Genomic DNA, 18064 nt, shown 5'->3' on the forward strand with positions numbered 1-18064 from the left:
TTGCATCTCCTTTCATCCTCTGGGAAGCAAAAGGGACCTTCAGAACATGTTAAGATGTTGGAAAAGTGGCCAAATACCTTCTCCTACTGAAGGAAAGAACTTAATACAGGAAAAAAGGAAAATTATTCCATCTTTCTTCCTGATGTTTCCCAGTGCAGCTCTCCACACAGGCAGCAATATAAGTTTCTGTATGCTTACAGCCAGAGAAGATGTGAAACATTATGAAAAATAGGATAAAGTAGCAAAAAAATCTTACTTTACAAACTGCAAATTAATCTTTAATTGTTCTTATGGAAAAATGAACCTCTGCTGAATAGAGTTTATATTCAGTCAATTCGTCTTTGGTAGACAGGAGATATTCAGTAGATTATTTATTTTTCAGTAGGTATATGCAAAATATATAGCTTAATTTTGTGCATGGTCATTAGCTCAGAAGGTCTATTTGCTTAAATAATTTTGGTGTGTCCAAAATAAACACCAATTGGTGATTACAGTGATTTGGTGCTTTGATAACTGCATGGTGCTTCACTAGTGACAGGCAGAGCTCTTATCATCAGACTTGATTTGTTTCAAGTTTGTGGCTTTTGATGATAATATCAGCAATGGAGATGCTGAGAATTGCAAGTTTTTCAAGTGGTGTTGCTGGATGCATTTCATTTGAGATTTCAACCTAAGTGAAAATAAGACTGTTTAACAACATTTATTGGCTTTTTTTTCCTCCCATATGACAACATGTCCTGCAGTCAATAGTCACAGCACTAAGCAGAAAAGTTTAAATTTTTGGAAGCTAGTGACAGAAAGACTTTGATTTATTTTCTTAAATCTCAGAATGTTTTCGTTATTTGAAAGACCAGAAAGAAAGATCAAATTACAGATCTACAGGTAATATGTAAGGATCATGAAAAAGGGCACCCCTGGGGATAATTATTATTAGGAGCAGCCTGGACAAGGCACACATTGCTTGCTTGCAGCTTCCAGTTTGTCGTTCTCTGGTAGAGCAGAGGCAGGTGAGATGTGGTTGACAGCTTTTCTGAGGTTGTGACAGATGAGAACCCTCCTAATCATCCTAGGGGATCACTCTGGCTGCAAGAGATAATCAGAAGGTTTTTTTGATGGCTTTAGGTAATTTTTTTCCTTAAACTTCAACAAGCTCTTGTGCTTGTCATACCAAGGCTTTTGAGCAAAGTCATTCGAAATGGGAGGCTTGCACATAGCTGACAGTGAATGGGCAGTCCCAAGCCAGTATTTTTGTGACACTGAGAAGAGGTCCTTGCAGACAAAACCTTTTTTTGTTTTTGCAGTAGCACAATAGCATGACCTTCCTCGTCACCGGTGTAATCACACATAGCCCAAACACGAGGAAGTGATGACAGCACAACAGTTTTACTCCCTAATGCAGGCCATATCATTTGTATTGGTGAGAAATTCAAAACTGAATCACTCCTGTCCTCTACAAACTTTTGCAGTATTCCTTATTTGTAGTTGTTACATCCTACGTAAGATTGGCATAGACCCACTTCAGGAAGCAGCACAGTGACAATACTACTGCTGCTGTGGAGTGTAGTGCTTACAGAGTCTGTGATGCTCCAAGTGGATGATTAATTCTATTTGTATTTGCTATAGAGCAATTAGCTATATATAGCTGATTTGATGCAATCAGCTTCATAAGTAAAGAGCCTGGTTTCTTAAAAGTGATAAGACTCATTAGCTTGTTGGTTGGTCGGTGTCTTAACTGCCTAAGAGAAAATGTACATAAAAAAATAAAGAACTTCCCTGGCATAGATGGTCAGTGGTAGGTTGTGGTTAACAAAACAGGAATGATGAATCTGTTCTCTGCAAGTTTCCAAGCAGGATAGGATTAGTGTGTATCCTGAATGATGCATGGTTCCTTAACAAGTGTAACTCAGCACCTATATGGTGTGTACAACACACAATAGTCAGTCTGTAGACCCCTGTGTGCTGTCCCTCCATTTAAGAAAGGATAAAAAAATGAACCTTATCCTGTTTTTCAGACACTTTTTCTATATCTCACATGTGGTGGTTGCCAGCTGCTGAGTGAAATGTAAGCTCTTTCTGTTAATTTCCAGAGCTTCTTCCAGCTCTGGATGGAGTTAGTGCTGTCATAAGACCAATCATTTTGTATAAACAATATTTTCATTCTGTCCAGTGAAACAGAAATAGGTCCTTTTCTTGGAATCATAAATGCCTTCATTTTCTTGGTAGCCCCATCACCATCAAGAGCAGCCTGGGCTTGGTTAATTATGGCATTGTCATTCACCCTCAAGTAATTAACAAATGTATTTGCAGTCTGGAGGTGGGGGGAAGTACTACACAAATTTTAGCTGTTATTATTCTGAGGGAAGAGCTCCTGAAGCACCATTTAATTTGCATTTATTAGTATTATAGTGGTAATTGGTGCTTATCATTTGCCTAGAATTTGCACAAAACACTTGTCAAAAGAGGAGCAAAATATCTGACCCAGTGAATTTGTAACCTAATTTTAGGCAGTCCAGCTTCTCAAATGAATTAGAAATAATTCTAATTCCAAATAGAATTAATTCTAATTCTAATTAGAAAAACAAGAAATGAAAGGAATGAAAACATGAAGCTCATTATAATATGACCGTGTATTAAACAAGCTTTGTCTTAGGTAGACGGAAATGTAGGAATGTTCTGAGAAAATAGTGTAGGACAAGGATGTTATGACATCCCATCTACATGCACATGGAAAACAGTAGAAGTGCAATATATGAAAGAAAGAAGTATTTAGCAAACCACAGAGGAGGAGAAAGTGCACAGAAGTCAGGGTCCTTTTGGAGGTCCATTGCAGCAACGCAAGAACTTCTCACATTCATGTTTTCTTTGACTATCCTTTGCTCACTCTCAATCCTCAGTGAGGATGGAATTCCTGCTGATGTTTAGCAGAGAAGGTGATAGTCACAATAGTGGCCTGCAATATTCTTTATCAACAAGCAGGTAGGAATGAATCACAAAGACACTTGCTCATCGGGATGTTGTTACTGCTTTCGAGTGCTTAAGGATGCCATCTTGCAATATTGGTATCAGCAATTTCCCTTTCTATCTTCAGTGAAATCAGGCATGGTTCTTGTGCCATAAGTATTTAACATAATAGCTCAAAATAGTTGCTCCTTGGGCCTTGCAACTTCTATGGTGTATCTCATCACTGTTTGGTTTTGACATCACTAATCACCAATACAAAAAAAACCCCGTGCCTCCAAACTCTTAGTTTATTAGAGGAAAGAAGAAAGGTGAATGTAGGCAGGTTGATGAGCAGCAGTGGCAGCAATGAGACTGCTGGCCAGCATGAGTGGCATTGTTCTTATGGAGTGAACATTGCAGCCATATGAACATTGGAATCTCTCTTCTGCACCATGGGAGCATTGTAACAAAGGAAAAAATAAGGAAGATTAAAAAAAAAATAATGTAATTATTTAGGTTGAAAAAGATCCTTAGGATCATGTCCAACCACTAAACTAACGTTGTCATGTCTACCACTAAACCATGTCCCCAAGTGCCACATCCACATCATTGAAATTCCTCCAGGGATGGTGACTCATTCACTTTCGTGGGCAGCTTTTTCCATTGCTTGACAACCGTTTCCAGTGAAGAATTTTTTCTAATACCCAATATAAACCTCCTCTGGTGCAGCTTGGGGCCAATTCCTTTTGGCCTATCTCTTGTTATTTGGGAGAAGAGGATGAGCCCTACCTCGCTACAGCCTCCTTTTAGGTGACTGGAGAGAGTTATAAAATCCTCTCTGAGCCTCTTTTTTCCCCAGGATAGACATTCCCAGCTCCCTCAGCACTTATAGGACTTGTGCTCCAGACCTTTCACCTGCTTCACTGCCCTTCTCTGGAGTTGCTCCAGCATCTCAATGTCTGTCTAGTCATGAGGGGCCCGAAACTGAACACAGGATTTGACGTGTGGCCACACCTGTGCCAAGTATTTCTATCACTGCTGTTGGATTTGTTTTGCAAAAGACCAAGTGTTTGTGACCTCAGCTATCAGTTTGGTGAGTAGCCCAAAAGGAGTTGTTCAACTAGATTTAGTTACAGGATGTTGTCCTTGAGGAATGTATTGGAGAAAAAATTAAGGAGGTCAGAAAAGAAACAAATCAAGTCCTAAAAAATCCAAGGAGAACAAAACTGTCTTTTCCCCTCAAGCCTTGAGATGCCCCAACCCTTATGTTTTGCTTAGTTTGTAATTATTTAAGGCTAAGTTCTTGCAGTTATGCAGAACACATCACTCCTGTCCAAGCTTCCTGTTCATCACTAATGTCACTCTATCCAGCCTCTGAATATGATTTCCTTCTTTAAAGGCCTGGTTACCTTTGTTCTGTTCTGCATTTCTTGCAGAGAAGTTATTCAGCTGGTTTCTTTAGACTTCATCCAAGTAATTGTGCCAGAGGTCTTTGAAAAGGTTCAAGATCATTAAAGCTATAACAGCTCATTACTGTGCTTTGTCTGGGAGAGACTTGATGCAGCCCTTGTAAACAAATGGTGAATTCCTCATATAATAAGGTCTTCCACAGTTGAAGAGTTTTTTAACAACTGTATAACATCAACCTGAATGTATATCTTGTACATAGACTTCCTCCCTCCTTTCCCATAGATCAATGGTCATGATGCACCTCTTGGTGCAAGAAGAATTATTAGATATTCTGGTAAAAGCATCTTCATCTGCAAAGAGAAGGAACTGTACAAGCAGAGAAGGCCCAGGTAGAAACTCTAAAAGTTGTGTTTAAAAAGCTGCAGGATGGAGAGAAGATGGAGTGATACTGATGGAACAAGTTGGCTTAAGTGGGATGTTTTTACAATGGGAGTGGTCAAAGCAAGCTCAAGTGAGGAGATAATCTGAGGGAGAGTGAGAAGTTATGCATGGTAAAAAGCAAGTGATGAGGAAGTATATGATGGAGATCAGGACAGACTGGGCTATAAAAGCAGGTGGAGATTAGGGCACACGAGAGGAGGAAGCACTGCTTTCCAGGCTGTTCAGGTATACACTGGTCTCCACCTGGGTCCGACAGGTCTGGAGTTATCCCTGGAGCTGTCAGGGACAACCGAGCAGTCCTGTGTTCCCTTGTGTCAGTAGGCACATGACATACTTCTGCTGTTACCATAATGCCAACAGGCAAGTTGGGGCATTTGCTACATCAGACAGTATCTTTGGTAGCCTGAAGATGGTGTTGTTTGTGCCTTACATTGCTTTAACTCCTTTGAAGTCGGCATTGGCACATATTTTAGCCATTTGTTTCTGTTGTGGGCTTTATCTTGCGGCTTGACCTCTTTTCATGCTCTTTGGGCTGTGCCTTCCCCCATGACAAGGGTGTGGGCAGGCCTGTTAACTTGTGCCATAAACACATTCCTTCAGGGTGGTACTGAGGATGAAGCAAGAGGTTAATAGGAACTTCTTCAAATAGTTACAGAGTTTTGTATGGCGGGATGAACACTGTGCTCCTGTATCCCATCCTGCCGTACTGGCCCTGCATGCCTCACTTAAGTAAATCTCTCTCCAGTCATTGATGTGGGTGTGTCTGTCACTCTGGCACTGGGAGGGAGTTAGGGCCAAGCCTTATACACGGGGATTGTCTAACTGTAGACCTTGAACTGGCTCTGTGCTTGCTGCTTTATGCCCTTGTATTGACACAGAGCACACGATTGCAGCTTTGTTGAGGTCACGGAAGGTGTTGTTCCCTTTGGCCTTCCATACTACGGATCTCTGTGTAGTTCAAAGTGATTATTTTGCACTGCACTGTTGCATCATGATGTTTCCTGAATGACTAGACATTTGTTTGCTTTTAAAGCCACAAAATTCCAACAAAAAATGAGAGAGCTCTTGGAGCAGAACAAACTAATCTACATGGAAAAAATTTCAAGTTAACAAGTGAAGGTAGTGATGTAGTTAGTCAGCTAGTTTAAGACTGTGTGGGCTGGAAGATTCAGGCATTCAAATAAATACTCTTTTACTTTTCTGCTAATCCCTCTCTCCTCCCTCTTACTTTTTTTCCCTTGACTTCCTCCTCCTGCAAGCTACTAATCGGTTTAATACTCTACAGGGTATGTCTTTGATCTGAGCTATATATCTTAGGAAGAGTAGCTAAAACATGGTAACACATCACTCCAAAACCATTTGGAGTACTTTCTTTCTGTGATTCTACTCTATTTTCTATGTAAAAATATCCTTTAAAATTTAAGATGATTCCTGCAGCACTTACTGAGATGAGGTAATTGCTGTTAAAAGGGTAAAAGCTGCTTAAAGAATCATACTCCCAAAAGGCTGGCCACTAGCTTTTGATCTTTAAATCTGATCTGTTTTTATAACTAAATATCAACTAAATATAATTTGAGCTGTGTGTGAAAATAAACCATGGCTGTGGGTAAGTGCAACTGCAAAGTGAGTTAATCCACACATGCATGAACATCAGGGCTCATAAACATACTAATTTTGTGCATGACAATGTTAATTTGGTAATCTTTGACTTACAAATACAAGTATGTTTGGAAAACAGAGCCTTTTTCAGACCATGAAATTTGGTATAAAAACGTAACACATCAAATCCCAAGCAGATAAAAAGTACTCTCCCATTTATATGTACTGACTCATTTATATGCTAAATATATGTATAAATTATAAGAAAAATAAAATATAATTTGCCTAGTTAACAGAGTTCCAATATCATAAACTTGGTTTACTATAGAGGGTAGTGCTTGGTCATTCAGGGTATAACCGTGTGATTTTAAGGGAGGGAGCATCATTGGCCCCATACATGTCAGTTCTCTTTCATGGTGGGGACTTCTGAGTCCACAACTGTCTCAAAATCTAACATTTACTTTTGAAAATCAGAATGTAGAAGATATTAATTGGTTTTCAATTTCACAAGAGGGGAAGAGAATATATTGTTATACGTTATAAGTAGCTGTGTGCCTGGAGCCAAATTTTCACTTATGGCTTCTAACTTTTCACTTTTTAGCAAGTGAAGTGCCTTGCACTTTCTATAAACATTTCATTTTGTCATTAATCAGGTACAGTTTCCTTGTTTTCTTTGAAGAGTGAAAGAACATCCATCTCCAGGCAACCCAAAGGACACTTTCATGGACAAATTACCATGAGGCAAGTGAGGGTGTGGATTTACAGAGTGTTACCTACTCCACCCAATGGCTTCTCTTCATGGTACGTGTAAGGTCTTTTCCTCCCATCCATTCAGGTGCAAACTGCTCTATCCTCAGTGGGGCTGGGATTACATGGGCACCCAAGAGAAGTTGCTGCTGTGTACTGTAATTTCACAATCTGTGTTATCTCTTAGCAACTTGTTTGTGTGGTACACACTTGGCGCAGCAAAAGGTTGCACACAAAGAGAAAGGGAGCTTAGAAGGATATTACTTGCAACCCAGCACTCAGTATCGCCTTAGTAAGAGGCAAAGTATGTTTGCATTTGCTTGCAGTGTGGCATATTTGTTATTGTGAAACTCCCTTGTGGGGTGAAATGTGCATGAGGAGAATTTTAGGAAGAGATTTTAGCCAAATAGTATTTTATATTGACTTTTTACTGAAATATTTTTCTACACGGATTAAAGACATTGAGTTATTCAGTTATTGCAAGAAGACATGGAATGTATTTAATATTATACTTAATGAATTAATGAGAGATTTGAAGAAACTTGTGCATCTTAAACTGAGGTTGATCTTTTTATCTTCTACAAAGTTCATTAGATTTTAAGAAAGCAAATAACGTATTGTGAACAGTTTTAAGTTATTTTGTGTAGAAAGAAAGCTGACTATGTGAAGTGGCTAACATATTTAACTTAATTTTCAAAAGACTCTTGTTTTCTCTGTTTCTCCCTTCTTTTATCTGATTTTTCTGTTATTCATGCTAACTTGTTATCACTCAGCTTTTCAATGGTTTCATTTTGTTTCGCCTTTACATATGTTTATAGTACTTCCCTAATACTGCCTGGTTTGTCGAAGAGGACAGCAGAAATTATATAATATAATAAAAGCAATCAAATAAAATCTATATCTATAGTAGTTTGCACTGAAATATATGTATCAGTGGGTATCTAATTACATAACTGTATTTGTAACCTCAGATTTCCTTTTTTTTTTTCCTTTATTTCTGAGAAATAAAAATCTTAAAATACTGTCATATTTGTGAATCTGTTTTTTTAAAGCATTGGAACTGCAGTTTTCAATGAATGGGGTTTTGAAAATGTTTATGCATATAGAAATAACTGTCCTTTGCTTCTAATGGGCTCAAATTGGTTACAAGCCTGCATATATGCTGATGAAAAGTTAAATTTCTTCTTATACTAAATACCTTTGAAAATCTGGCATTTAAAACTTCATTCACATTTGAAAATGGGACATAGGCTCTGAAAACATTATTATATATTTCTGCAGGATGCCTTCCCATGAATATTTATCATGTTGAGCCAAACTGCAGAGACTGCTGACAATGGTTGCTCTATCTGGAGAATGTGTACTTTGGCCAGCCCAGGTTTTCTTTTAGAAAAGTTCAATAATTGAAAGAGTATTTTTAGAGGAAGTATGAAAGGAATCCATTTAAGCTTCCAAACCCATTGGATTAAAACTGGCAGAGGACAAGAACAAAATGTGCCTTTTAGTATTTGGAGTTATTTAGACATATATATTAATCATGACATGATGTATAGAATAGCACTGCCATACCTTTTTGTATGTAATATGCAGCCCATTTTCTCAAGGAGCCTGTAAAAACTGCTCCAGTAATCTTGGAACTGATCTCACCACAAAAACAGGAGCTGCTGTCTGCTTTTTTAATGTGTTGCACTGGAGTATGAGAACCACTCCATTGGACCCTGCCATATTTATGTGTGCATGAGTGACCATTGTTACCCTGCAATGAATGAAAAGTAGCCTGCACCAAAATGAAAGAAAAGGAGATTTAGTGCATCTTTACTGCTGGATGTGAGCACGTATAGAGGAGCTTAGCAGAGAGTGTAAGGTGCCTAGAAACTCCCTGCCTTGCTTATCTTGCAATAACCTGTTCTAATTTCCATAGGCTCAGGAAACTATTGCAATGGGCAAAACTGTAAGTAAAGCTTGTGTTATGGGATGGAAACTCCTAGAGATTCCAACTTGATTCCCTTAAAAATTCTGGAAAGGCTGTAACAATTGGTGGTTTTACTGCTGACTTCAACTTGAGTTTGATTTTGTCTTTCAGCAGCAAAAATAGGATGATGCAGCCTTGCAAGTTTTCAGGCTGTGAACAGCTGAGGCAAGTTGTAAAATCTCAACATCATTTTGGCATCCCACAAGCTGCTTTTCATCCTGAAGTTTGCCCTGCAGACAGCTGGGCAGCCAGGGGCTGTGCAGAACCTCAGCAGGACCCAGTCCAGATCCTCCTGAAATCAGGGACACGGGAGGACACTTATTCTCATTAGGTTGCTTGGATGAGAACTTCTCCAGGAAGAAGCAGCCACTACCAGATGAGTCCAAAAATGCAAATTTTTAAAATTTATTTTCCTGTTCTGCGGTTGCCAAAGCTCCTCCTGCTTTAGTAGTTGTTGAAGTGTCTCTTCACTTAACAGCTCTTGAGCAAGTGTTGCATTTTTCCTTTCCTTTCCTTTCAATGGGCCACAGCCCATTATTAAGCAACTTTTAAAATACATAGATACATAGATCTATAATATATACATTCTTCATTGAGTGGCTTACACACTGATTGAAGGGGAAGAAGGGGCACGTGTCTGTGGGAGGTTTCGGTCTTATTATGACTTGAGGAAAACAAATTTACTGGATTTTCTTGCTGTTTCCTTTCTCTAGAAGTTATGTCCCTCTGCTTCTGATACTTCAGAACTCTTCCTGGGCAATTCACCTTTCTGGTATTCCCAGGTGTTCTCCTGTGCTCAGGAACACATTTGGCACGTAGGGGAGGTGACAAAGGAAGGTGCCCAGCAAGACAAGGTGGTGCCTAAGATCTGAAATACTATTTGTGGAGCAATGGAAATGTCCAGAGTAAGGATACTGAATCCTCCTCCCAGCAGTGCAGTGGGAAGCATGGCAGCTGTGCTGTGCTGCTGATCATGTTTCTTCCAAGAATCCCAAGTTACCCAGATTTCCCATGGCCAGTGGCAATGCAGGTATAATCTCTTTGCTTCCAAACAGGTTTAAAGGCATATTAGCTTCTGAAGATTTTCATAGCTTATTGTAAAAAAAAAAAAACAACATTTGTGAAATAATTGAACTGAATCATTTGTGACATACATCACCTAGTGTGTGTTACATGGCAATTATTGTGAATGCAATTCCCTTTTCATTTAGTACCACAGTTATAACTCACATTACTTGTTTGGTGCTATACCCCACACTTTCTGTGTCCACCAAGTTAAACTATTATAAGTACAATTTTCATCACTAGTACCAATATATTCAGATGGGACCTGTCTGGGCTTGCCTAGCCTCTGCTGCTTGACCAAAAGGCAGCAGCTGCACTGGTTTCACCTCAGAGACACCTCTGGCTTGGTGGATGCTGCAGCTGGGTGCTGGAGACAAGTCCAGACATGCATGAGCTCCGTTTTACCTCTGGTGGAAAAGCTTTAAGGTGAGGTGAAGGAAAAGGAGTCGGTTCTGCTGGAGGGTTTAGATCCAGAGCTTTATTCCGGCCCACACGCCTCTGAATCCCATAACAGCTGTAACAGAACCTCCCGAACCGCCTGGCTGCTGTTCCTTTATACCCTGGGGAGAGAGGGAGGAAAGGGGTGGGGGTCTCACCAACCAGGTGCAGGGCGGGCAGGTCTCAGGTGCAAGGGACACCTGGGTGGGCCAATGGCCCCCAGGGATGCAGGGCATCTTTTGAACTCTGCCAGTCACTTGATGCCATTCTGGAATGCCAGGATGGACAGACAGCACTCAGCAGGGGTCAGGGTGGGGGAAGGAGAGGGGATTGGCACCTGGGAAGGATCGGGATACCTGCGACAAACTATGACATCACACCCCAACAGTGCCACAGTTATAACTCACATTACTTGTTTGGTGTTATAGCCCACACTTTCTGTGTCCACCAAGTTAAACTATTATAAGTACAATTTTCATCACTAGACCTATTCTTCCCCCCTCAGACGTATTAGCCATGCTACAAAACAGATCTAGTCAGCCAGAAAGAATTTACTAGCTACCTGACTAACCAAGTGCAGTGCACCTCTGAGGTCCTCTGTCTTCAGGACATGTAGCTCTTTCATTATCATTACTATTTATTCCCATTGTTTATTTTCCTAGACTTCATTTTCTTTGCTACTGTCCAAATTGCCTAACAGAAACTTTTTCAGACAGAGTAACAAATCCTATCCCTTTTTCTTTCAGAATTTGGAGATATGTTTTAAACCTCAGGACATCTGTCCTTGGATGATGATCTCCATGTACCATTGAACATGTGCTCATGATAATTAATTTCTAAGTGTGATTTTCATCATGATCATTAAGAGAGGGATGCACTCAACATCCCAAATAAACAATTTAATTTCTTTTGAGATGTGCAGGACTAATGTTTCCTTAGCTATGTCTTAAAGATATTAAAGGTATTCAGATTGATTGTTTTCTGCTAAATTAAATATCTGCACCTGAAAAACCCCATTTTGCTCATTTGCTTGCTGATTGCTTAGTGCAAAGTCCAGATCAGAATTAAACTTTTCAGTCTGTCAGAGCTGATAAAATAGAGCTCAGTCTTCTACTAAAACGGCAAAAAGTTGCAACAGCATAGCTGGAAACAGCATAACTCCTCATGCAGTTGGTGTAATGGACCAGTAGCACAACTACATGTGTAGCTGTAATATTTCACCCCAAGGCTATTTCACAGGAGTGAAAATAATACTTTGGGAAAAAAACCCACACTGTTTTTTTAACCAGTGTGAATAAATCTTCAACTGCAACTTTCCAAAGGAGAAGAAGTAGCTACTTGTGAAGTAAAAAGTGTGCCTTGCTAAGAAGTATGTTCTTTTAAGTCCAAAGTATGTCCTATTGAGAGGTCAACTCTCAGATATAATCTGCATTCCATGGAGTGTTTTGCTCAAGGACACATGCTCAAGATTTTTGCTCAGTTGTTTTATTTCCTTTCCAATGTGTTCATTGCCCTGAGACTGGAGATCAAGGGTATTACATATTGTTAAAGACCCTGCTTTCAGGAAGGGGTACACTTTTCCCCCTCAATTTATTTATCCATATATGTAATTCACATATTTCATCCCTGCACATCAGTTTGTTTGGTTTTATTTGTATGATTTCCACTCCCCATAATTTTTTAGTTGCCGTTTCAGAGTTTTAATTATCAAATGGGTCTATGCACCAGGATCCAATTTACAAAGAACAATGTTGTACTCTCTGTTTTCTAGTTATCAGTAATTAGTCTCCTGCTGCAACATTGCCCAGTGCTTCTATGGAAAAATCCTTTGCATTAGAAGTCAGCAAAGACAAGGACTTTACTATGCTAATACAACTGCTGTGGCTTGTAAATTCTTCCAAAGTTATATAATCAATTACATTTTTGCTTCTTTCTGCATTGCCCTGGGCTGGTAGTCAGAGGAGGCATCATGAGCTAGGTTTGCTTACTTCCCAGAGTATGTTTACTCTGTGCAAAACAGCTGTTTGCAGGGATTTCTAAGGGAGCAAGCATGCTGTGTAGAGCTCAATTGTCACATTTGAGCACTAGTGCAGCCACATCAGCATAATTAGCCTGGAGTCTAGAGACCTGCACCTTTCACTGCCTCAGTTGCCTCACTTTCAGTTCTGGCATTACACAGTGATGCATTGCACAATATAGGAATCTTGAAGGTAAATTCCCCAGGTGGGAAAATTTGCATTTCAGCCCTAATTTCTCACAGCTGTTTTCTTAGTTCCCTTTTCCCTTTGATCCCACAGTAAAAAGTCTCCTTTTCATGTTTCAGTCCTACATGGAGAGCACTGTTTGCTTTGTGAGACACAGCTTCTTAATTGCTCTCATCATCTGGTAATCTCTGAGGTGTCACTGCATGTCTAGTAGAAGTAGTTCCAGAAAGTATGATGCTGAAGTCCAGGTTAATTTCTGATGTTTCCCTCCTGCCCCTATGTCAAGTGCTAATGGATCAAACTACTTCAAGCGCACTGCTTAGGAAATAGTTCATAACTAAATTCTTACACCTGTTTCCAAAGTAATTAGATAATTGACACTCAATGGTATTCAGATAACTCAACATTTAACCAAACTTCAGAACTTGATCTTATCCCTCACAAAAGAAAGGAGCTCGGATGATGACTGTCATCCTCTTCCTTGGTTTCTGTTGCTTGTGCTAAAAGAATAATGCTGTAAGGAACATGTGGTCTGCATGTTCTTCAAAAAACACCTATTGATGTTTCTTTGACATGAAGTGCCTTGAGATATATTGCTGGTATCTGGTGCCTGTGTAAACACTTTTTTTCCAGGGGCATGTTTCTAATGTAATTGAAAACGTTGGAATGGCCTCCACTCTGATTATCTGTGCAGGACTCTTCAGCTTTGTTCATTTTGAGAAAGCCATTCAAAAGGGAGGTCAAAGCTGGAGAAAGGAAGTAAGGAAGAGTAATCAAGATATTCTTGGTATGATAGTCTATGTATGGCTTATTAATTTATTAATTTAATATTGGGACTTTTCTCTTGGTGGTCAGCTCACTTTGAATACAGGGCATTTTCTCTGTAGTGTTTTTGCCTCCACATTTACTTGAAATGTCAAGAGCTGGTAAGGACTGACACTAGAAAGCCAACAGCCTTAGTGTCTGCTATCAAGGCATTGTGGGATAATGAGATTGTTGAGACAAACAGGAAAAAATATGTGCATTTTCTCAGCAGATGAAACCTTAAAAGCTGTCAAATTTCACCAAAGGCAAATCAAAGAGAATTTGCAAGATCAAGCCATTTAAATAGTGAAGGATATGAATTGTGGATCAGTGTTTCCCAAACCTCTTGGGAAGAGAAACATTTTGGGATTTTGGGGGGTTTTTTGTTGGTTTTTTTTTGTTTGTTTTGGGCACTTTTTAAAAATTTTGTTGTTGTTGTTGTTTTTTTAACAGGACAGTCTTATTTAACTAAAGGACTTGCTGGGGAGAAAGGCAGCTAATTTCATGGCAGACATAAATCCTGGGGCTTTGAGGAGAAGCAATAAGTAAACCAATACCAGTTCTTCAATGTATTGGTTCTTTAGTTTTCTTGAGGCAAACTGCTACCTACATCTTGTCCTGACCTTTTGCTCTTCCCTTTGTGTAACATTGATTCTAGAGGAGATGCTGAAGCTGAGGGTAAAAGGTGTCAGTGGAGCTGAAGGGAACTTGGTAATGAGTGTTTGAAGGAGGTAGTAACTGGAGTGGGGTTGGTGCTTGGAGAGCTTCTGGTAGTGGGTGGGGAATTTAAAAGGGTGTGAGAAGAGAGGACTGGAAAGATTCAATGTCAGGAGATGACTGCGTGTAAGGGAGTGCGAGATTTTCTCTCTTACTCAGTAGAAGAGGTATTATAGAAAGGAGGCCTAGAAATCTAGAATGCACCTAGAATTTCTTCCTTATTCTTCCTACCTCCTTCCATGTCCCCCTTACTTTTGGCTAGGAAAGCAAGAACAGCCAAAAGAGGATAGAGGACTCAGGCATTCCTAGGAGAATTGGCTGATGTAGTTGTCAAGCCACTCTCCATGACATTAGAAAAGTCATGGTGACCGGCAAAACAGAACCATTGTACCCATCTTTTAAAAGGGTAGAATAGCAGACCCTGGGTACTACCCAGCTGTTAGCATCACCTCTGTGTCTGGGGAGGATCACAGAACAGACCCCCCTAGACACTCTGCTAGGGCACATCAGGGACAGGGAGGTGATTTGGGTCAGCCAGCAGAGCTTTAACAAGGCAAGTCCTGCCTCATCAGCCTATGGCCTTCTATGATGGAGTGACTGCATCAGTGGCTAAGGGAAGGGTCACAGATGTCATTTCTCTGGACTTCTGCAGAGCCTTTGACATGGTTCCCCACAACATCCTTCTCTCTAAATTGGAGAGAGATGGATTTGATGAATGGGCTGTTAGATGGATAAGAAATTGGCTGGACAGTCTGATCCAGAGGGTCATGGTCAATGGCTCAGAGTCCCAGTGGACCTCAGTGACAGTGGTGTCCCTCAGGGGTCTGTACTGGGACCAGTGGTATTTAATATCTTCATTAACAACATGGATGGAGGGATCGAGGGCACCCTTAGCAAATTGGCAGATGGCACCAAGCAGAGTGGTGTGAATGGCACACCTGAAGAGCAGGGATCACCCATGGGGACCAGGACAAGCTCGAGCAGTGAGCCCATGGGGATCTCATGTGGCTGAACAAGATCTAGCTCAAGGTGCTGCACCTGGGTCAGGTAACCCCAGCATCAACACAGGCTGGGGATGAAGAGATCAGAGCAGCCCTGCTGAGAAGGACTTGGGGGTGCTGGTGGCTGAGAGGTTGGATGTGACCCAGCAATGTGTACTCACAGCCCAGAGGGCCAATTGTGCCTTGGGCTGCATCCAAAGCAGTGTGGGCAGGAAGGCAAGGGAGGGGATTCTGCCCCTCTACTCTGCTCTGGTGAGATCCCATCTGGAGTGCTGCATCCAGCTCTGGGCTCCTCAGCAGAAGAAAGACATGGACCTGTTGGAGTGGGTCCAGAGGAGGGGCACCAAGATGATTGGAGGGATGGAGCTCCTCTCCTAAGAGATGCTCTCACTCAGAGAATTGCAGGTGTTCAGCCTAGAAAAGAGACGGTTCTGGAGTAACCTAATTGCGGGCTTGCAGTACCTGAAGAGATCCTTCAGGAAAGACAGAGGGGGACATTTTGCAAGAGCATGTAGTGACAGGATAAGGAAGAATGGATTCAAACTGAGAGAGTAGGTTGAGATTAGGAAGAAATACTTTACTGTGAGGATGGTGAGGCACTGAAACACGTTGCTCAGAGAAGTTGTGGATGCCCCATTTCTGAAAGTAATCATGGCCAGGTTGGATGGGGTCTGAGCAATCTGGTGTAGTGAAAGGTGTCCTTGTCCATGGCAGGAGGGTTGGAGCTAGATATCTTTGAGGTTTTGTCCAACCCAAACCATTCTATGACTCCATGATGCTATGATTCTATACTGTATCCCTCTGTTGAATCCTCTGCAGAAAAAGAGATGACAGGAGAAGTTGGGTGGGATCCTTCCCTACATCCTCTCCAAGGAAAGAAAGCTGGGGAGCTGGGCAGGAGGGAGGACAGCTGCCATGCCACTTCTGCTCTGTTCCTGAAATACAGTGTTTTGTTTTCTGACAAATGACTGCTGGGTTTGCAAATAGGACCTAATTCAAGAAAAGCATGTAGTGGTGTTACAAGAGTGCTGCATGTATTTACATACAGCCATGCACTTCCAGAAACAGGTAAGGTATCACTAAGTGTATTCAGGAAATATTGAAGAGTAAAATCTGTGTTGAGCACAGGTTCTTGAAGAGAGAATATAGGCAAAATGTGACTTTTATTTTGCTGCCTAAGGAGAAGAAAAAGCCTGGAAATTAAGGGAAGCATTGACCAGGATTCTGGGGACAATATACTCTCTCTTTCATTGAGTGATAAAAGAGAGGATTGAGAGATTGGGAAAGGTCTTGGGAAAAAAAAATAGACTTTGAAGGAAGAGAACAATTCAGCCTTTGGGGGGTTGGGGGTAGTGTTTGTCAATTATTTGGATTTACGTTTCCCTATAATTTCTTTTTAAGGAACTTAAAATCAGAAAATCCATTCTATTGAACTCAAACAGTGTGGGCCTGTGAGAATCTTACCCAAGCAAATGCTCTCGGGGAGAGGCTCTCAGGTGGAGGAACACTTCAGATAGTTGTGGGAGCAGAAATTGTGGACATGCCAGCCAATTCCAAGCTATCCCAAACTTTGAAAGTTTGGTGAATTCTTCAACCTGTTTGTTGTGTAGTGTAATAGATTTACTGGTAGGAAATCCTAGGACTAAAAGAATTGTAAAAATCCCCATAACTAAATGGAGATGCCTTGCAGTACTTACTATCTCTGTAGGTCATCTCTAACAGTGCTCTACTTAATAAGTAATAATTTTTGAGAGATTCCTCAAGACCTGAACTGTTTATAGGAGATTATGTTTACATTATTGTAAGGAAACAGATGCCCTAAATCAGACTGATCACACCTCACAGTTTACAAAGGCTGCACACTCTTCCCCTTTTCAGGAGAAAGTATTACTAGGTTCAGAAAAGAGCAACTTAATGCAAATTTATTTTCTAGTCCATGTTGCCTCCCTTTTTTAATTATGGTTATGAGGAAGTGCTTTAGTTTCAATGAGACAACAAATTAAGAAATTCCTCCATCTCTTTGAAGGTCTACACACACCTGGTATCTGTGGTTAAGCACAGGCTAAGGAGAGCCTCTGAGGCCTTGTTTATGCTGTAGAACACCCTGCCCGTGCCATCAATGGTTACTATATATAGCAGAGAGAGAAACCTTGCATAAACAAACCTCTATCAACTTCTTGGCTGAAAGCACATGTATTTACATTAAATTTTGCCAGCTGAACTCTATGGAGAGTTCAGTGCTAGCAGTGTAAGAGCTGCGGAATCTTTAGAAAAGTCCCCAGTGTAAGTGAGGAAATTCCCTGTTCACTATCTGTATCATATCTCAAAGATATGCAACATTACTCTGAAATAACCCAATCTTCAAAACTCAGCAAAATGGCTAAAGTATTCGTAAATCAACATTCTACTTATAATTATGATAAAAATCCTTGTTTATGGCTGTTGAAGATTTTTCATCAAATACAGATATTATACAGCTGGGTCTAGACCTGTTACCCTTTCCTTTTCCTTCTTTTCTGTCATGGCTTGACACTGGAAACATATCAAAGGAAAATTTGGACTTTCTTTAATATTAATGTCCAGAGATTTACAGTATTCATAGAAATTGAAACTGTACTGATTTTTTCTGCTTTCTTTCCAATCATAGGGCGGTTTTCCCATGTTCAGCAGCAGGCTTTCTCCTGCAGGTGTCCTGAGGTGTGGCCTAGGTGTGTTCAAATCTATCT

Source organism: Fringilla coelebs, assembly GCF_963513975.1.
Source record: "Fringilla coelebs genome assembly, chromosome: 6".
NCBI classification, from domain to species: Eukaryota; Metazoa; Chordata; class Aves; order Passeriformes; family Fringillidae; genus Fringilla; species Fringilla coelebs.